Source organism: Zonotrichia leucophrys, chromosome 1A (assembly GCF_028769735.1).
Source record: "Zonotrichia leucophrys gambelii isolate GWCS_2022_RI chromosome 1A, RI_Zleu_2.0, whole genome shotgun sequence".
Taxonomy (NCBI): Eukaryota; Metazoa; Chordata; class Aves; order Passeriformes; family Passerellidae; genus Zonotrichia; species Zonotrichia leucophrys.
This window is the reverse complement of record NC_088170.1, coordinates 70,702,186-70,721,109: the sequence shown is the minus strand read 5'-3', so window position 1 is coordinate 70,721,109 and position 18,924 is coordinate 70,702,186. Positions and strand designations below refer to the sequence as shown.

At 46.2% G+C, this 18,924-nt stretch overlaps 1 protein-coding gene across 1 annotated transcript in view; it reads right to left on the bottom strand.

The window, feature by feature from the left end:
* The window catches only part of EXOC4 (exocyst complex component 4), a 436,574-nt gene that overhangs the window by 225,211 nt on the left and 192,439 nt on the right, over positions 1-18,924 (bottom strand). The gene's annotated exons all lie outside the window — the stretch shown is intronic.

The window sequence follows — 18,924 nt, the reverse complement described above, 5'->3', positions numbered from 1 at the left end:
TCTTTGTTTTAACTACCATTACGTATGTTTTATAAGGTTGGATGGAAAGCTTGTCAATATGTCTTGTTTTGGTGTGATTGCCTGAAATCTAAACTGAAATGATTTTATGTCATTCTGTTTTACCCCACCTTCGGTGGCACTTCCACGGTAGGCCAGCAAGCTGTTAACATTGAATTCCATTGTAATAATGTTCTGAAACTGATGTGCTAATAATAATAAAAAAGCTGGTCTGGATTTGTCCAGTGTTGTCCATATTTGGACTTTTTGCCGCGGCAAGTGGGTTCCTCTCTTAAGACGTGGGTTCCTGACACCATTAAATCTATAGCTACCCTGTTGCCCCGATACCCATCACCTGTGTTAGACACTGAGCTTCTACTCTAAACCAATCCAAAAGTGCCACCATCACCCAGAAGATGGAGGCCAAGAAGAAGAAGAAGGAGAAAGGCTGGACACACCCAGATCCCTCCATCTTGCCTCCTGAACCCCCATTCTAAAAGCCCCAAAATCTACTTTTTCACCCCGTGATAACTTCACTAATATTTTACTTAATTTGTCATGGCTTGCAGAACTTCATCTAAGGTTGGTAATTTGCTCCAGGGGTCATAATCAAACCCACAGGGGCATCGTGGGCTCTGTGCCAGGGTCTCTGAGCCCCCTGGCAGGGTTTGGCCATCCAGGACAGCCAGAGGGATGTGCTGGATTCCCACAGGAAAGGGTCTGGAAAGAAACAATTCCCAGAATCTTCCTGCTCCTCTGATGTGGGATGGCACATTTCCAGCCTTGGTTTGGGTGCCAGTGACATTTTAACCCATTTATTGTATTTAACTCTCCCAGGAGTTCATTCCTGAGAGGAACGGTGGATTTGTCTTCACAAACAAGCTGTGGGTCTGCTGGTGGATAAAACCAGCACTGGGAGATAAAAGAAACAATGGGAAGGATTCCACTGATTGATGAATGGAAAAAAGATATTTGCTTTTACAAATAAACTTTAGGTTTGCCGATAAATTAAATTAGACATTGAGAGATGAAAGAAACAATGGGGAAGAAAACAACCTAAATTCCATAAGAATTAAAGATGAAAAGGGAGGGTTGTACATTAGAGGGAAATCTCTGGTATCAGGTGTTTTGGGAAGTCTGAACCTCTCAAGTACCTGAGAAATGGGGAAAGAGAGAGGGAAATGCTGCTGGGAAACTGGGATAAAAAGGGAGCTGCATCCTCCAAAAATTGGAGAGATCCCAGGGGAATGCCCCATGGCTCTCCCTTTATTCCAGTAAAGTAAAAGGATTCCTCTATCTCCTTTTTGGACATAAACCTCTGGTGTTTGTGGATTAATTTTCCTAACAATTCCCTACTCTGAGTCCTGTCATTCCTGCCTGGAGCTTTCCCTTCTCCGAGTTCCACCTGGGTACAAACGGGTTCTCAGCTACAGGAAAAATAAATTTACAGAATTTGGCAGCAAAACACAACTCAGGGAACATCATTTACACACCACAGGCTCCAGGGTTTGGAGTGGCAATAAAACCCGACCTGTGTCACTGTGTCACTCCTAAATTACTTCCACAGACACCAAAGTACCTTAAATTTGGATATTGGGGGAGAAAAGAGAGGGGAGGGAAAATATCAACTTCTTTAAAGCTCTGCATGTCCTGATAGCAACAAAGTCCACATGGAACCATTCCTGAAGAAAATATTTTTAGGACAACAGGCCAGACACCCCACACATAAACAAATCATCATGGGATGGTTTGGGTTGGAAGGGACCTCAAAGCCCATCCAGATCCAATCCCATGGGGACACCTTCCCCTATCCCAGGGGGCTCCAAGCCCCATCCAACCTGGCCTTGGACACTCCAGGGATCCAGGACAGCCACAGCTCCTCTGGGAATTCCATTCCAGTGCTCCCCAAAAAGGAACTTGGGCAAAGTTTGAATATCCCAGGTATTATCAAGCCCTTTCCATGTGAAATTTCCTTAAAGATTGATAATAAATAATAAATACAGAAGCCAATCACATTTTTGGGACAGCTTTAGAGGCAGGGAAATGACAAACTTTTGAAATCAAAACTACTTTAGGAGGTCATTGAAAGTTTTGACCCTGACATCCTTTGCCTCCAAAGGATTTCTCCAAATGGCAAAGAGGAGCAACACAACTGATGAGGAATTGTCACTGCCATATTTTCTGGAAAAATCCCTTTGCCCAGGATTCTTCTCCTGGGAAGCTGAGAAGCCTCAGAGAAAAAGGAAATCAATATTATCTCATTTGCTTCTCCTGTGTTTTGCTGCTTTGGAATGTGGTTGGAGATTGTTTATCCACCAGGTGATTGTTTCATTGGTTTCATGTGAATTGTTTTAATTAATGACCAATCAGGGCCAAGCTGTGTGAGGCTCTGGAAAGAGTAACAAGTTTTCATTATTATCTTTTAGCCTTCTGTCTGTATCCTTTCTGTATTCTTTAGTATAGTTTAGTATAGCATTCTTTAATATAATATAGTATAATAAAATAATAAGTCAGCCTTCTGAGAATATGGAGTCAGATTCATCATTCCTGCCTTTGTCTGGGAACCCCACAAATGCAGGAGGGGAAGTGACTCCAACTTCTTTTCCAAGGGAATTTTATGTGCTTTAGAGCAATCAATCTACAGAAAAAGCTCTTTGGTGACTGAATTTATTTGACCCTTCTGCAACAATGTGAAAGGACCAAGCAGATCACCAACACCCCAAATAATCCCTCTAGGTCAGGAACATTTCCTACAAGAATTCCTACAGATTCAAAGATGGGAGAGTGAAAGCTCCAGCTCTGAATTGCCCATGGAGTGGGAAATCCTGGGAAACTGGAAGTCTGCAGTCACAACATTTCCAGAGCTGACTCAGCTCCATGAATTAACCCTGAGCACACAGAGCTTCCTCGTAAATCCTACCCAACATATGGACTTGGGAAGCACAAAGTGACTGAAAACAGAGTTCTTGAAACTTTCCTGATGGTATTTAAAAAAAAAAAATCCATGGATTTCAGCTGGCAGCTTAAAGAGTGAACTCTCCCAACGCGGCAGTTTAATCGGGGAAGAAAAGAGGCGTCGAGTTCAAGGAAAAGAAAATTATTCACTTCCCCTGTTAATGTCAGATCCTGCAATTTCCAGTGGGCTCTGTGTCTGAGCAGAATTATTGAAGGAGCCAGCCAAGCATGAGCTGCTGAGGCAGGGATGAGGAGATGCAGGCTCCAATTAAGAGAGGGGTGTTATTCTTGTTCCATCAAGTCACCCTGCACTAATCAATATTATTGACTGGGACGAACTCCACGGCCAGGAGTAAAACAATCTGTCTGATCTGCTGGGCCAGATGATGATGGATTTGAGGAGAGCAGAACCCTGGCACTGAGAGAAAAATGTGCTTTTACATCTCCTCGGCTCTCAGCCTTCCTTTAGTAACCGTGGGTGCTCTGCAGGTAGGTGCAGGACACAGGGGGGAGGGATTTTGCTTGTATTTAAATATTTTAGCCCTAAAAAAAGATGGTGAGGTGCAAATGTTAATCCTGGTGATGCTTTGGACATCCCAAGTACACAGCAGTGCAGCTTTAATGCCATTGCTCTCCCATCTCCACTGCTCTAAACACTGGAGTTTTGTTATGGAAAATCTTGGGAAGTGATGGATTCCTCTCCCTGTGAACTGGAGATCTCCACAGGGGATTCCTGTGATGGTATCAAGGTCTGAAATGTGTTAATTACATGGAGCAGCCATGATTCCTCCACTGCAGCCAATTCCCTGTGCTGGAGAGCCACCAGCATCTCCATAAAATACGCCAGGAATATTCCTCCATCCTGACTGATTCCACCAAGAGCTTCTCCTGCAGGGAGGTGAGGGATTGTTCATCCAAACAACCCAAAACTGGCAGCTCTGGAGAACACAGGGAGCAGAGAATCCCAGAATGGTTTGGGTGGGAAGGGACCTTGAAGATCACCCAGTTCCACTCCCTGCATGATGGACCAGGCTGCAGAAGGTCCCTGAGCTGTGGGACAGAGCCCAGAGGAATCCATGGAGCTGCTGCAGGGCTGGAGCCAGGCTGGGAGAACTGGGAATGTTCCCTGGAGCAGGGAGGGATCCAGGGAGAGCTGGGAATGTTCCCTGGAGCAGGGAAGGTTCCAGGGAGAGCTGGGAATGTTCCCTGGAGCAGGGAAGGCTCCAGGGAGAGCTGCCAGCACAGGGCAGGGCCTGCAGGGGCTCCAGGAGAGCTGCAGAGGGACTGGGGACAAGGCCTGCAGGGACAGCACCCAGGGAATGGCTCCCACTGCCAGAGGGCAGCCATGGGTGGCATCTTGGCAATGAGCAATTCCTGCCTGGGCTGGCATTGCCAGAGCAGCTGGGGCTGCCCCTGATCCCTGCAGTGCCCAAGGCCAGGCTGGAGCAGCCTGGGATGGTGGGCTTGGAATGGGATGGGCTTGAAGGGCCCTTCCCACCCAAACCATTCTGGCATTTGGGACACTCAGAATCCATCCCCAGGGGTTTTTATGGAAGTTGGGGATGGCAAAGGGAAGGGAGACCCTTCCTGGAGTGCTGAGATTGCCAGTGAAGCCCCCAGAGCCCAAAATCCCTTCCTGGAGAGGAGTCGGGGTGGGGATGGATCCAATGCCAGGCTGGGAGAGCTGGGAATGGAGGGAATTCCCTGGAGAGGGAGCCTGGGCTGGGATTTTGGGAAGGGATTCCCAGAGCAGCTGGGGCTGCCCCTGATCCCTGCAGTGGCCAAGGTTGGACACTGGGGCTGGAGCAGCCTGGGATGGTGGGAGCTGTCCCTGCCATGGCTGGGGTGGCACTGGAGGGGCTTTGAGGTCCCTTCCAACCCAAACCATTCCATAATTCCATGAGGAATGGAAATAATGCCTTTTTTTCTCTCCTTATCCATGAGCAAGAGATCCAGTAAGAGATGAATCAGAGATTCAATTTGGAGCCTCCCAAACCAGAGCTGAGCTGGCAAATTCTGCACTGTGTGCTCAGAAAAACATCCCAAATTTCCCCATCTCTCTGGAAGCATCATTGTTGTCACAGTTTCCTCTGAGAGCAAAGTTTGCTGGTTTGATCTGCCCAGTAATAAATTACGAGGAACAAAAGAAAAACAAGGCAAACTTGGAGATGAAGTGAAATTTGTCACAGAGTTAATGACACCCTCCTGCCGTGCTGGCAATGAAGTGTGCCCACCTGAATGTCACTGCCAGTGGTGACAGAGACAGGGCCATTAGTGACAGAGCTCGGTGTGTCTGAAATGGAGCCTAAAATGTCAGGCTTCAACATGAAAAAGGAGATGAGCAGGGAAACTGGAATCTCTGCAGGTGCTGAAAGTCAGAACAAACATTAGGAGAGCTTCAGCTTTCTGTTCCGCTGGGTACGTTCAAATTTAAATGTTTGCATGGAAATGTTCCGTGTTTACAGAAAATGTCAGAGAATCTCAGGATGGTTCTGGTGGGAAGGGAACTTAAGGATCACCCAGTGCCATGGTGGGGACTCTCCTGGAGCCCCTGCCATGTGCTGGGAGCTCTCCCTGGATCATTCCCTGCTCCAGGGGAACATTCCCAGCTCTCCCAGCCTGGCTCCAGAGCAGAGGGAGGGGTGGAATTGGAAGATCTTTAAAGTCCATTCCTACCCAAACCATTTTGGGATTCTATTCTCTCACTCTTCACAGGTGCCAAGGAGGAATCACACATTTCTCTTTGTATTTATCTGCTCCTTGAAAGACCTGAGCACATCAGAGAAGAGGCAGCTCAGCCCCTTGAAAGATTTGCTGTGCAGGTTTTAAAACTCATTGCAAGTAATGAAGTAACTTTTTGCCAACATCCTGAGAAAAGCTCTCTCTGTCTCTCACACAAGAGCTAAAAAAGGGTGAGATTTCCTCTGCTGTCACTTCAGGAGCCATCAGACATTACCTCATTGTTTCAGAGTTTTATCTGCCTAAATGAGTTTTATCCATCTAAATGAGTTTTATCTGTCTAAATGAGTTTTATCTCCTTAAATGAGTTTTATCTCCTTAAATGAGTTTTATCCTCAGTCCTGCCACATTTTCAATCCTACCAGTCACTAAAACTTTTCAGACACAAAGTTATTTGCCTGATAAGTAAATCCCTTTCCAAAACATCCAAGAAATATTTATTTGGGATGAATGGGAACAGCAACATCCCAAAATTATGAGATGCACAGGCTCCCTTCCCATTCCTGTGTTAGGAGAGGTTCACTGATCTCTCTGCAATCCACCTGAACAGGTTCCAGGCATGGAATGAAGAATTCCCAGCCTCCCCTCCATGATCACAGCACCTTTCCTAGGGAGCCACTCCATGTGAATAAATCCAGGCAGAACAGAGGAATAAAGAAGAATAAAGGATGAGGCTTTGAAGCAACAATTGAGCAATCAACACATCCAGTTCCCATGGCACGGTGCTTCCCAAAAGTTCTTGATTGTGTGGGAATCAACACCACAGTTACTGCCTGCACATCATCTTCAAGGCACGGAAATTCAAATTTCATTCAGTGTGAAGGGAGGAAAGCTAAAGATGCCCAGAGAGAGCAAAGGAGGTGATCATAAAACAGCTCAGCAGAGAGAAGGGATTCATCTGTGAACAGCAACTGTGGAGTTTTATAATGGAAATCTCCTGAGTTTTCATATTTCTGTATGTTAGACCACCCAGATAAATCTCAGAATGATCTGGGTTGGAAGTTCCAAAAGTTTCAAACCCCGTGCCATGGGCAAGGACACATCCCACTGTCCCAGAGCTCCATCCAGCCTGGCCTTGGGCACTTCCAGTGGCATTTTGGGGATTATTTCAGGCACATTTACCTGTCTGTTCTTCTGTAATATTGATTTTTGTTCCCTCTCCAGCCCCAAAGTGGCCGTGAGTGACCCCTGCTCTGACCAGCACGTGGGGCTCCCATTCCCTCTCCAGGAATAGGAACTGAGATGCACCAGATAACAAAATCCACCTTATCAGGACAGACAAGAATGAGCTCCAGCCAATCCTTGATTACTTCCTTGCTTGAGGGGAGAAGCAATTTAGCAGAGGTTTGTGACAGAGCAAAGATTTCATTTCTTGTTTGCTTCTCTTAATCACCTGCTCTTCTTTTAATCATGGCAAGTGGGAATTTCTACATCAGACCACGGGGAATAAGGGGCTGATGGTTACAAACACGCTGCACCCACATTTTCACAAAATCAACAGAGATCAGAGCGACATGGAACTCCAGAAGAGCTGAAATTGCTGGGAATTAGGTGATAACTACTTGTAAAGCACTGGCAGCTGTCAGACCTGGGGCTGGAAGGGAGATGGGAGATGATTCAGTGACTCCCAGAGCTGCTCCAGCTCCCAGTGCCGTGTCACCGGCCTGAAAGGGACACAGGGGACACCAAACTGGCACCCCCTAAAGCCACAGCACTCCCTGCTGACCTCTCTCCACTCACTCTGGAAATGAAGCTCAGCCTGAAGGTTATGGAGTTCATCCCATTTCAGTGTTTCCATCAGTGGTAAATTGTCACAGACAGATTTTCTGAAAAAGATGGGATTTTTTCTCCTGAGAAGCTGGGAGGCCTCAGAAATGAAATGGAAACAATGATTATCTGCTGCTGTGGAATGCAACAGGTGCATCTGGGATTGGTCTTATGTGAATGTTTTTAATTAATGACCAATCACAGTCTGGCTGTATTGGACTCTCTGGTCAGTCACAAGATTTTAATATCATTCCATTCTTTTCTATTCCTTGCCAGACTTCTGATGAAATCCTTTCTTTTATTCTTTTAGTGGAGTTTTAATATATAATTTTCTTTTAATACAATATATATCAAAAAATAATAAATCAGCCTTCAGAAACATGGAGTCAGATTCTCATCTCTTCCCTCATGCTGGGACCCCTGCAAACACCACCACAATAAATTCCCAGCCATAGTCCCATATTCCAAGTGATTTTCCCATATTCCCAGTGATAAATTCTCCCCAAAGCAGTGTTTGGGGTGATGCTCCCCAGAGTGGGAATTTCCAACCTAAAATCTTTCAGTGAAACATAAAAGATGTAGGGCTGAAATTAAGGGATGGTCAAATCAAGGAAAGTCTAAGGGCTGAACCTTCACAAATCCTTTACAGGTATAACAATGGGAAAGAAGGAGGGGAAAGGGATTGGGGTAAGATGCTCTAGGGCTGGAGCCAGGCTGGGAGAGCTGGGAATGTTCCCCTGGAGCAGGGAAGGCTCCAGGGAGAGCTGGGAATGTTCCCTGGAGCAGGGAGGGATCCAGGGAGAGCTGGGAATGTTCCCCTGGAGCAGGGAAGGCTCCAGGGAGAGCTGGGAATGTTCCCCTGGAGCAGGGAAGGCTCCAGGGAGAGCTGGGAATGTTCCCCTGGAGCAGGGAAGGCTCCAGGCAGAGCTGCCAGCACAGGGCAGGGCCTGCAGGGGCTCCAGCAGAGCTGCAGAGGGACTGGGGACAAGGCCTGCAGGGACAGCACCCAGGGAATGGCTCCCACTGCCAGAGGGCAGCCATGGGTGGCATCTTGGCAATGAGCAATTCCTGCCTGGGCTGGCATTGCCAGAGCAGCTGGGGCTGCCCCTGATCCCTGCAGTGCCCAAGGCCAGGCTGGAGCAGCCTGGGATGGTGGGCTTGGAATGGGATGGGCTTGAAGGGCCCTTCCCACCCAAACCATTCTGGCATTTGGGACACTCAGAATCCATCCCGAGGGATTTTTATGGAAGTTGGGGAGAGAAAAGAGAGAGAAAAAGGGAGACCCTTCATGGTTTGCTGAGATTCCAAGTGAAGGCCCCAGATCCCAAAATCCCTTCCTGGAGAGGAGTCGGGGTGGGGATGGATCCAATGCCAGGCTGGGAGAGCTGGGAATGGAGGGAATTCCCTGGAGAGGGAGCCTGGGCTGGGATTTTGGGAAGGGATTCCCAGAGCAGCTGGGGCTGCCCCTGATCCCTGCAGTGCCCAAGGTTGGACACTGGGGCTGGAGCAGCCTGGGATGGTGGGAGCTGTCCCTGCCATGGCTGGGGTGGCACTGGAGGGGCTTTGAGGTCCCTTCCCACCCAAACCATTCCATAATTCCATGAGGACTGGAAATAATGCCATTTTTCTCTCCTTATCAATGAGATCTAGGAAGAAATGAATAAAAGATCCAAGGTCCCTTCTCACCCAAACCACTCAGGGATTCTGCGCAGAGCTGGAGTTGCTGTTCAGGTTTGCAGATCAAGCTCAAATCTGCTTCAGGCCTGAAGGAAAAGTGATTGCCCAGAGCAGGAGAGGCAGGTCTGGATTCCAGCCACAGCACTGATGTGGCCTCTCTGACCCTGATCAGGTTTCTGCATTTCAGTTCCCTAAAAGGGGAATTGAGATTGTGGCTCCAACTTTCCCCTGGCAAAGCTGCTCTGAGAAATGTCACAAAAAAGGCACCAACCTTTTATTCACTGCTTTAAATTCATGCTTTCACTTCAGCTTCCCAATAAACCCACAATAATGTCCCAAACTGACCAACAACTCCAAAATCCTGCCTGAAACAGCTTTTCCCTGGGGCACATCCCAGGATTTGGTGCCTGATTTGGATGCAGCCCCCCAGCCCCTGCTCTGCCATATTGCTGATGTTCCCAATCCCTCCCTGCTCCCCTATCCTGCCTTGTCTGAGATCCAACACCATATGCATTTAAATAAGTTGCTCTTTAATGTTTCAAAACCTGATTTATTAGTTGCTCACACTCCATCTGCCTTGAAAAACGGCGCCGTGCCTCGGCTTTCACAGCCTGCACAAAAGGTTGGGGTTCAATTCCAGGCTCCTTTATCATTTGATCACCGTGTCAGCCACATATGTAAAGTCTCCTTCCAGCTACAGAAATTGTTTAAAATGCATATTTCTCCTCTTTTGCTTGTTGTGATTTCTTTTTTTTTTTTATTTTTCTTTTTTCCCCCTTCTCTCCCCCAGGCCACGCGACTGAGCAGCAGGCACTTTGATTAATGGATTTGTCAACTTGCATATTTAGGATTTTGTTGGTTTGCCTAAAACTCCCCGTGTACAAATGTGAGCTGTTCCAAAGCATGGCTGCAGCAGAATTCCTTATCCCGAGCTGGAAAAAGCACTTGGAGCTAATGAGCTGTGATTACTCACACCCTGCATCCCCTTCTCCAGTGTTCTCTACTCAGAGCTTTCTCCCTTTATCTTATCTCCCGTAGCAGCAAATGGCTCCTACCTGAATTTTTTATATCCCTGACATGTTTTCTATTCAGTTTTAATGTCAGAAAGGAAAAAAAAAAACCCAACGAAAAAAACACCATGAGGTAACAAAAAGCAAGTGAAATAAAGTAAGATATTTCCTGACACAGTGTCATTTGCTGGTTTATTTTGTTACAAGCTGTTTAACTCTAAAATCCCTGTTTCATCTTTTTTTGTTTTTTTTTGATTTTTTTTTTTTTTTTTTTTTAAGATTTAGAAGCTCCAGGACATTTTAGACAAAGGAATTGGTTGGAATTACAGAAGGATAAAATAATTTGGGTGGGAAGGGACCTTAATTAGTGTCCAGTTTCAATGGGCAGGGACACCTTCCCTATCCCAGGGTGCTCCAATCCTTCCTTGGGCACTGCAGGGATCAGGGGCAGCCCCAGCTGCTCTGGGAATCCCTTCCCAAAATCCCAGCCCAGGCTCCCTCTCCAGAGAATTCCCTCCATTCCCAGCTCTCCCAGCCTGGCATTGGATCCATCCCCACCCCGACTCCTCTCCAGGAAGGGATTTTGGGCTCTGGGGGCTTCACTGGCAATCTCAGCACTCCAGGAAGGGTCTCCCTTCCCTTTGCCATCCCCAACTTCCATAAAAATCCCTGGGGATGGATTCTGAGTGTCCCAAATGCCAGAATGGTTTGGGTGGGAAGGGCCCTTCAAGCCCATCCCATTCCAAGCCCACCATCCCAGGCTGCTCCAGCCTGGCCTTGGGCACTGCAGGGATCAGGGGCAGCCCCAGCTGCTCTGGCAATGCCAGCCCAGGCAGGAATTGCTCATTGCCAAGATGCCACCCATGGCTGCCCTCTGGCAGTGGGAGCCATTCCCTGGGTGCTGTCCCTCCATCCCTTATCCAGGTGACAAATAAAACGTTCTACAGGAAGAAGCAGACATGGAATGATGGAAAAGATCTCTGTGATCATTGAGTCCAACCAAGAGGTCTAAAAATGCTTCATTTTTTTACCATGATGGTAAAAGAGAGGATTTTGGGGCTGGCACACAGCTGGGATCCAGCAGCCTCCAGGAAAGCTGTCATGGGTGTGTATTAATGAAGAAGTTGCTTTAATTAAGATAAATTCACTCATCTTTTGACAAGTCTTGAGAATGTTACAAACTTGGCAGGTAAAACAAGGCAGAATAAATCCTCCTCATTCCACAATGGGATGCCTCCAGAAATCCCCACCAACAAAGGAACCTCCTGACTCCTCATCTGCCCCTGCACGGCAGGGAATAAATTCATTTTCCAGCAATGTGCACAATGATCCCCAGGAATATCCCAGCTTTTCCCCCTGGGAATGGCGCTGGATTGCCCACAGAATGCACAGGGAGCTGTCAGGCTGCATCCTTCAACCTGCTCACCCATAATCTCCTTCGGATGGGTTTCCCCACCTCCTCATCCCCCTTGCTTTGTCTGGCCTTTGGAATCCAATCAAAGATGAATTAAGACTTTGAGGGAGCAGCCCCCGCCGTGGGGCCTGGCGATTCGTGAGCTCTGTGTTAATTTTGTTACGGCTTTTTTATTCCGTGCATTTCCATGCAGAGCCGCTCCCCCTGAGATTGTCACTGATATTGGCACCAAACCCCAGGGGCTGCGACCAAACTCAAATGCCAATAAAGAGGAGGGGACTGGGCCCTCAGAGACATCAGGAATTGCAGGAAAACAGCCAGGATTTTAATCACAACTCCTTCAAACGCAGCCAGGGATTTAGAAACGCTGTTATTGTAGGATATGACCCTAATTCAGTGTTAATCAAAGCCACTGGTGGCACAAGAATAACCTGGTGATTTAATAAAACACCATTTCACAGCAGCCACTGTGTCAGGATCAGGATGTTTCCAATATCACAAATTCCAGGGAGAAGGCTGACCAGCCTTTTCCATATGTTTCTGTACATTTCTATCACCAGGGAATTTGACATTTCCACTACATAACAACCAAGAACTCGGTTTTATAGAACAATCTTAATTGATTTCTGTATTTTTGTTTCCTTTTTAATTTTTGCTCCTGCTGCACAGGTATTAAGGATTAGAAAATTGGAAAAGGTTGTGCAGAAAAGCTGCCCCATCCCTGGGAATGTTCAAAGCCACTTTAGAGCACCCTGGGATAGTGGAAGGGGTCCCTTCCACTGGATCATCTCTAAAATCCCTTTTCAACCCAAATCATTCTATCAATTTATGAAAAGCTCAGAAACTACATGAGGAAAAAACCCCAATTATTACACATTTCCTTACTTTTAATTTCATTTAAAAGCTTCAACACTTAAAAACTAAAGAAGCCAAACTCAAATGTTGCAGCTTCACCAGAAAAAAATAACTCATTTGGGATTTCTGCTGATTCAGCAGCTTCCAACTACAGGAACTGAGCAGTTGGTAAAGTCTGAAAATCTGGAATCTTGATCTTACAACTTCAAAATTAAAGGAAATCTGTGCTCTCATGTTCAGCTGCGGGAAGCAGGAGCACCCACTGGTACAGGGCAACCAGAAAATGGCAAAAGCAGAAAAGTCAACGTGGCATCAAGCAGATATTTTAAAAGAAGGGAGAGAATGACACAACCCACAGTTATTCTGACACCTTGGAGCACATTCCAGGCTGTCCAAGCAGCCTGAAAATCCAGGGTTCCTTCTTTAAAAGAGATGGAAGTCACTGCTCACTGGAGCAGGTTTGGGAGTTCAGAGGTTCCAGGGAACAGAAGCCCCTCTCAGTCCTTCCGAGAGAGTGCAAACCTCTGTCTCAAGTTCCTCTCATCTGCCTCACGATCATCATGAAAGGGACAGAGGTTGGGGACCACTGAAGAAAAAAGGCCCTTGTCTGAAATTCTGCTCTTGTTGGAGAAAGTCGCTTGCCAAGGCCCTGAGGCCTGAGCACATTGCTGAGCTCTTGTTCACAGATGTGTTTGCTGTGTGCCACACTGGGCCCAGTGAAAGGAACAGAGAGGCACTTTGCCCTCTTTGCAACAATAGCTCTGGAATTTTCCCCACCTCTTGGCTTGGCTGGACTTCTCCTGAGGTGGTTTTTGGTGGTCCCCACAGCAGACCCTCACCTGCTTTACAACCACCACGACAGACAGACTGAGATGGAAAAAGCCTCTCCATCAAGGAGTGAGACAGGGAACCCTGTTGTCATTATAGTGCAGGAGTTTTACTGCCATTATTTTGCAAAGGTTCCGTATCACCAGAGTTTCACAGCTCCTTGATGTTTTCTCACAGGCAGCTCCTCTCAGCACTGACTGTTCCTCATCCTCACAGCAGCCAGCTGACTCCAGTCCCAATCCACTCTTTTATAACACTGCAGCTGTGGCCTGTTAACATCAGGCCTGCTCCTGATCTTTAGTCATTGGCTCAGCTGCAACTCTTTAGGGAATAAGATTCCATTCTACACCGCCTTCATTGACCCACACTGTATCCCCCTACAAAATCCCCATGTGAAAAGGCCCCCCCTGCTCTTTCCAAGGACTGGGACTGAGACCCCCAACCTGAGGGAGGCGTGTGGGAGGGAAGCAAGCTGGCCAAAGCGAGATGGATGCTGCAGGTGTGAGCAGTGGACCAGAAGACAATGGCTCTCCCCCACTGCTGAGAACATGGATTGTGTGTACCCTTCTCTAAATACCATTTTCCCCCCAGAAAATACAATAGACTACTTTTGATTCCATTTCAAGATTCATCCCCTTCCCCCATCAAAAAAGAGGATATTAAGAGTTTGAGTGAACTGGAACCCCGAGATCTCCCCAGATGTGACCTGGTAAACACCATCAGCTGGACACTGAAGGTCTTAATCTCTACATTTGGTAGCTATGTACCTTCCTTTCTCTTCCACCCTCTTTTCCCTATTTTTCCCTTTTCCCCCAATTCCTCCCCAACGCATTTTGCTGTGGTAATTCCAATAAAACTGCATTTGTTTATGATTATTACTGCAAACCCCTGTGCCGTGTCAGTTTTTTTGCACTGAGATCAATTCACGAACCACCACACAAAACCTGTTTGTGAGGATGGATTGTGCCAGGCAGAAATGCAGGCCTTGAGTTAAAGCCCAGCCAGGGCTGCACCCAAGGTGAACCAAAATGGCCCCAAAATGCTCGAGCGCTCCCGGGGTCTCTCCCTTGGACCAGTTCTGCTCCATTTGCATCTAAAAGGCTCAAAGTGGATCCATGGAGGAGATGCTTTGAATAAATCCCTGCTTTGTTCTGTAGCTCTGCCCAACCTCTGTTCTGGGTCAGATTCTCAAGGATCAGCAGAGGGTAAAAGCCCCAAAATTCCCAACATTCTGCTGGCAGGGAGCTGAGGGCTCTGCCAGGAGCTGCTCCCCATTCCCAGAGCACAGCAGGACACGTCCCCCATGGAACCACCAGGGATGGAGGTGGAAAAACACCCCAGGAATGAAGGACAAACCTCCCAAGGCACTGGAGGAGCTGCCTGGCTTTGCTAGCACTGAGCTGCAGGAAAGAACAGGGAAGGGAAGCAGCTGAAATCCGAGAAATCCATTGTCCCAACACCCATTGTTCCTAAAATAATGGGCTCCAGGAGCAACCCTGCCTCAGGTGCTGCTTTTGACACACTTAACACACCTCAAGCCAGAGCTCTGAGCAAACCATTGCTATTTTTACATCTCTTTTTACCACATAACATCCTTCCCCTAATGACAGTTTTACACGTATCCCTGTTCAAGAGACTTGTGCTTCATTTTATTTTTTCTTTTTTTCTTGGGTTTTTTTTTTTTGGCAATAGATCACATGTCCCAGTGCTCCACACTTCCACACACAGGCTCCTTTCCCAACCATCTGCTTGTTGAACTAATTCAAACTATTATCAGTTTTACCTCCAAGAAAAGAGAACACACCGAGGTTCAAGGAGAGCTCCAATTGCACCAAGGGAGGGGAGAAAAAGCAGCACAAAAAATTCCATCTAACAATGAGAGAAATGTCAAGAAATAGAAATGTCAAATCCCTTAGGGTGGGGGAAAAAAAAATAAATTCCAACTCCAGCTCATCTCCAAGCACTGTATTTTGCAATGAAATTACCACTCCATAGTCTTTCCTCAGGGAAAAGCTGTTCCAACTAATCAGAGCATTGGGTTTTTTTAAAGTTCAAAACAAATGCAGGGTTGTCTATGCAGAATTCATGCCCTGGCTGTCAGGAGCTGCCTTTAACTCTTTGCAAGCAAAAAAAAACCCTCTTGAGTCTTGTCACCAAAAGCTGTGAAATGGCTCAGTGTGGAAATAATTCAGAATATTTCAGGGTTCTCATGGATTCTCATGGTTTGGGATGGAAAGGACCTTAAGATCATCTCATTCCACCCTCCTGGTGGAGCATCCACGGGGATCCATAAAACCTGCCTCTATTTCCGTATAAACCTTGGAGAAAAGGGGCTTTAACAGAAACAGGGACACCCTTTTCAGACAGAAACCTAAAAGTAGTGTATAAATATTAAATAAGGTCTCTACAGAACTGTGACTGGGAAGCTCTTGGAGTTGAACTCCTCCATCCACGATCTCCTTGTGTCATCCAAGGGATCTTTGCTCCTTCCTCACTCTCAGCCTGGCAAACTCAGCCAAATCCCAAGAGATTTTTAATTCCAGGAGCTTTGTCAGTGTCCCTGTAACAGCCAGGAATGGAAAAATGCACCAGACAGAGGTGGAAAAATGGAAAATTGTTTTTGTTGGATAAAAGAAATGCACCATTGAAATGAAATAATCAAAATGCATCTCCTCCTCCCTGCAGATAAATCCAAAAGTTCTGCATCTCTTCTGACTGCTTTTTCCCAATGAATTGCTTTTTATTAGCAAAATCAGATTTCAGAGTGAGTAGAATTCCTTTGGAGTAGTCCCTCATTAGGTTTTTACCACCTCAAGATCTCCATTCTCTCCTTTACAACTATTTACACGCTGGAAATGTTTTTTTTTTTGCCTGCGACTGGGTACATTTAATTATTGATGAAACCTTCAACTTCCTTAATTGAAAGCCAGCAGGATGGTTTAACTTCATTTCTGGGACGACACCAAACATGCTGATGGGTGGTAGCACTGAAGAAATGAAACAGCTGCAGGTAATTCCAGATGTGGGGGCAGAGCACAGGAATCCACAGAATTCCTCTCCAAAACCATCCCAAAGCAAATGTGGTGCAAATAAAACCCCCCCTGCCTTCAAGGAGAACAGAAGCCCCTGCACCCAAGCCCAAACAGGCAGCTCCTTTTTGACCTCCACTCCTCGCTGCATTTAAATAAATCTGTTTATGGCTGTTTGGAGACCTGAAAACCAAAGCCTCAGCCTGCCATTAATATTTTAATTGAAGCCATGAATATTCATGACGGGTTTGCTTCTTTAGAGGACAAGATCCGATAATTAAATAATTCTAATATGTAAATGTGCTCCTGTCATGAACCTTGCCTTCATCTACATTACAAAACTGAGGCAATTTTAGCTCTTTCATTATTTATGTAATTTTGGTTCTACTGGCTGATTTTTTTTTTTCTTCTGGACTAACTCAGGCTCTTGACACAGAAGGCAAATCTCAGTTACAGGATCAGTCACTATGGACAATTCCAAAGTCATCTGCCTCCCCTGACTTTGGCATTTTGGGAGGAATTTCATTTATCATTATTTTGACATGATCCAGCTTCTGTTTCCGAGCTAATTCCAACTGTGAACGCCTGATATTTTTCACAAACCCAGGAGAAGGCAGCAACCACAATGTCCTTTAGGATTCCAAAATTTCTTAGACTTCAGCACCAATAAAAAGTACCTGGGTCAGGCTGGAAAGGGTTTGGAGCAACCTGGGGGAGTGGAAAGTGTCCCTGCCCATGGCAGGGGGTGGGATGAGCTTTGAGGTCCCTTCCAACCCAAATCATTCTGGAATTCCATGAAAAATATTTGGGTTTCTGTGAGCAAAAGAGTGGCAGCTATCTTCTAAAATAAATCCATTTCTTCCCTTTGCAGCAAACTCTGGATGATTCCAGCAAGTTTTCCCTGCAGTTGTTTTGAACCCCTCCCCATTTCCATCCAAACTAAAACCTAAAGGATTTCACATGAGCACAAAAAGCTTGAAAGGGCTGCCAGGAACATTAATTGTCCCCTCAGCTCCTCCACAAAACCCCCAAGTTCTCCCCTTCACACCCACCCCAAGCTCAAACCCAGCTCTTGCCTTCACTCTTCAGACCTCACTTCTCTACCTGTTAGAAGCATTTTTTTCCCCAATTCCAGGTTAAAATTCCTTTTGGCCACTTCATTCCTGTCTGTGGCAACTCCAGTTTTCAGTCTGGAGCTCCTGGTACCTTTTGTAGGCAATGGGATCAAATTCCAGCTTGAAAGAGTCCTTTTTTCCCCGATATAAATTGCATCCAACATTTCAGAGGATTTGTCCAGTGTCTGTTGGGCAGCTTGGAGTAATTGTGGAACCAAATGTTTTCCTCATCCCCCACATCATGGTTTGGGTTGGAAAGGACTTTAAAGATCATCTCATTCCACCCTCCTGGTGGAGCATCCATGGGGATCCATAAAATCTGTCTCTATTTCCATGTAAACTTTGGAGAAAAAGGGGGTTTAACAAAAACAGGGACATCCTTTTCAGACAGAAACCTAAAAGTAGTGTATAAATATTAAATAAGGTCTGTACAGAACTGTGAAGCTCTTGGAGTTGAACTCCTTCATCCACGATCTCCTTGTGTCATCCAAGGGATCTTTGCTCCTTCCTCACCCTCAGCCTGGCAAACTCAGCCAAATCCCAAGAGATTTTTAATTCCAGGAGCTTTGTCAGTGTCCCTGTAACAGCCAGGAATGGAAATTTTCCATTTCCAATGGTTTAGCTCCAAGTTCAGCTCAGTTCCCAGGTGCATCCAGGTTTAGATTCCATCCCTTTTCCTTGGATTCCCAGCTCCTGGAGGTGATTTCATCCTCACCATCACTACAGGGACCGACAGCCATTAAAACATCTCCTACAACAAACCTAATGAGAAAGCAGAGTCCTGAAGGGCAGTGAAAGGCACCAGGTGACAAAATGCCAATTAAATACCGACATCATTTGAGAACAATGTTTGACACAACTTGTGCTAATTTTGCATAATGTGACCTCTTGGGATGGGACACTCTGAAGGACAAAGCAAGGGAAGGAGGATTCAGCACCTCAGACTGGAGTGTGCAGCTCCTGAGGGAAGGAACCATCCCCAAAAATACACTGCCACTACAAAAAACCCTCAACAGCAGCTAAAAAATAAATTCAAAAATCAAATTTGGCAAGAACTAATCCTGCAGTAAAAGCAGTGCTGTGGAAAGAGTTCCTGCTTCATCCCAAGCACCTCAGACTGGAGTGTGCAGCTCCTGAGGGAAGGAACCATTCCCAAAGGTACACAGCCACTACAAAAAAACCCTCAAAACCAGCTAAAAAATAAATTCAAAAATCAAATTTGGCAAGAACAAATCCTGCAGTAAAAGCAATGCTGTGGAAAGAGTTCCTGCTCCATCCCAAGCACCTCAGACTGGAGTGTGCAGCTCCTGAAGGAACGAACCATTCCCAAAGATAAACTTCCACTACAAAAAACCCTCAACAGCAGCTAAAAAATAAATTCAAAAATCAAATTTGGCAAGAACAAATCCTGCAGTAAAAGCAGTGCTGTGGAAAGAGTTCCTGCTCCATCCCAAGCACCTCAGACTGGAGTGTGCAGCTCCTGAGGGAAGGAACCATTCCCAAAAATACACTGCCACTACAAAAAACCCTCAACAGCA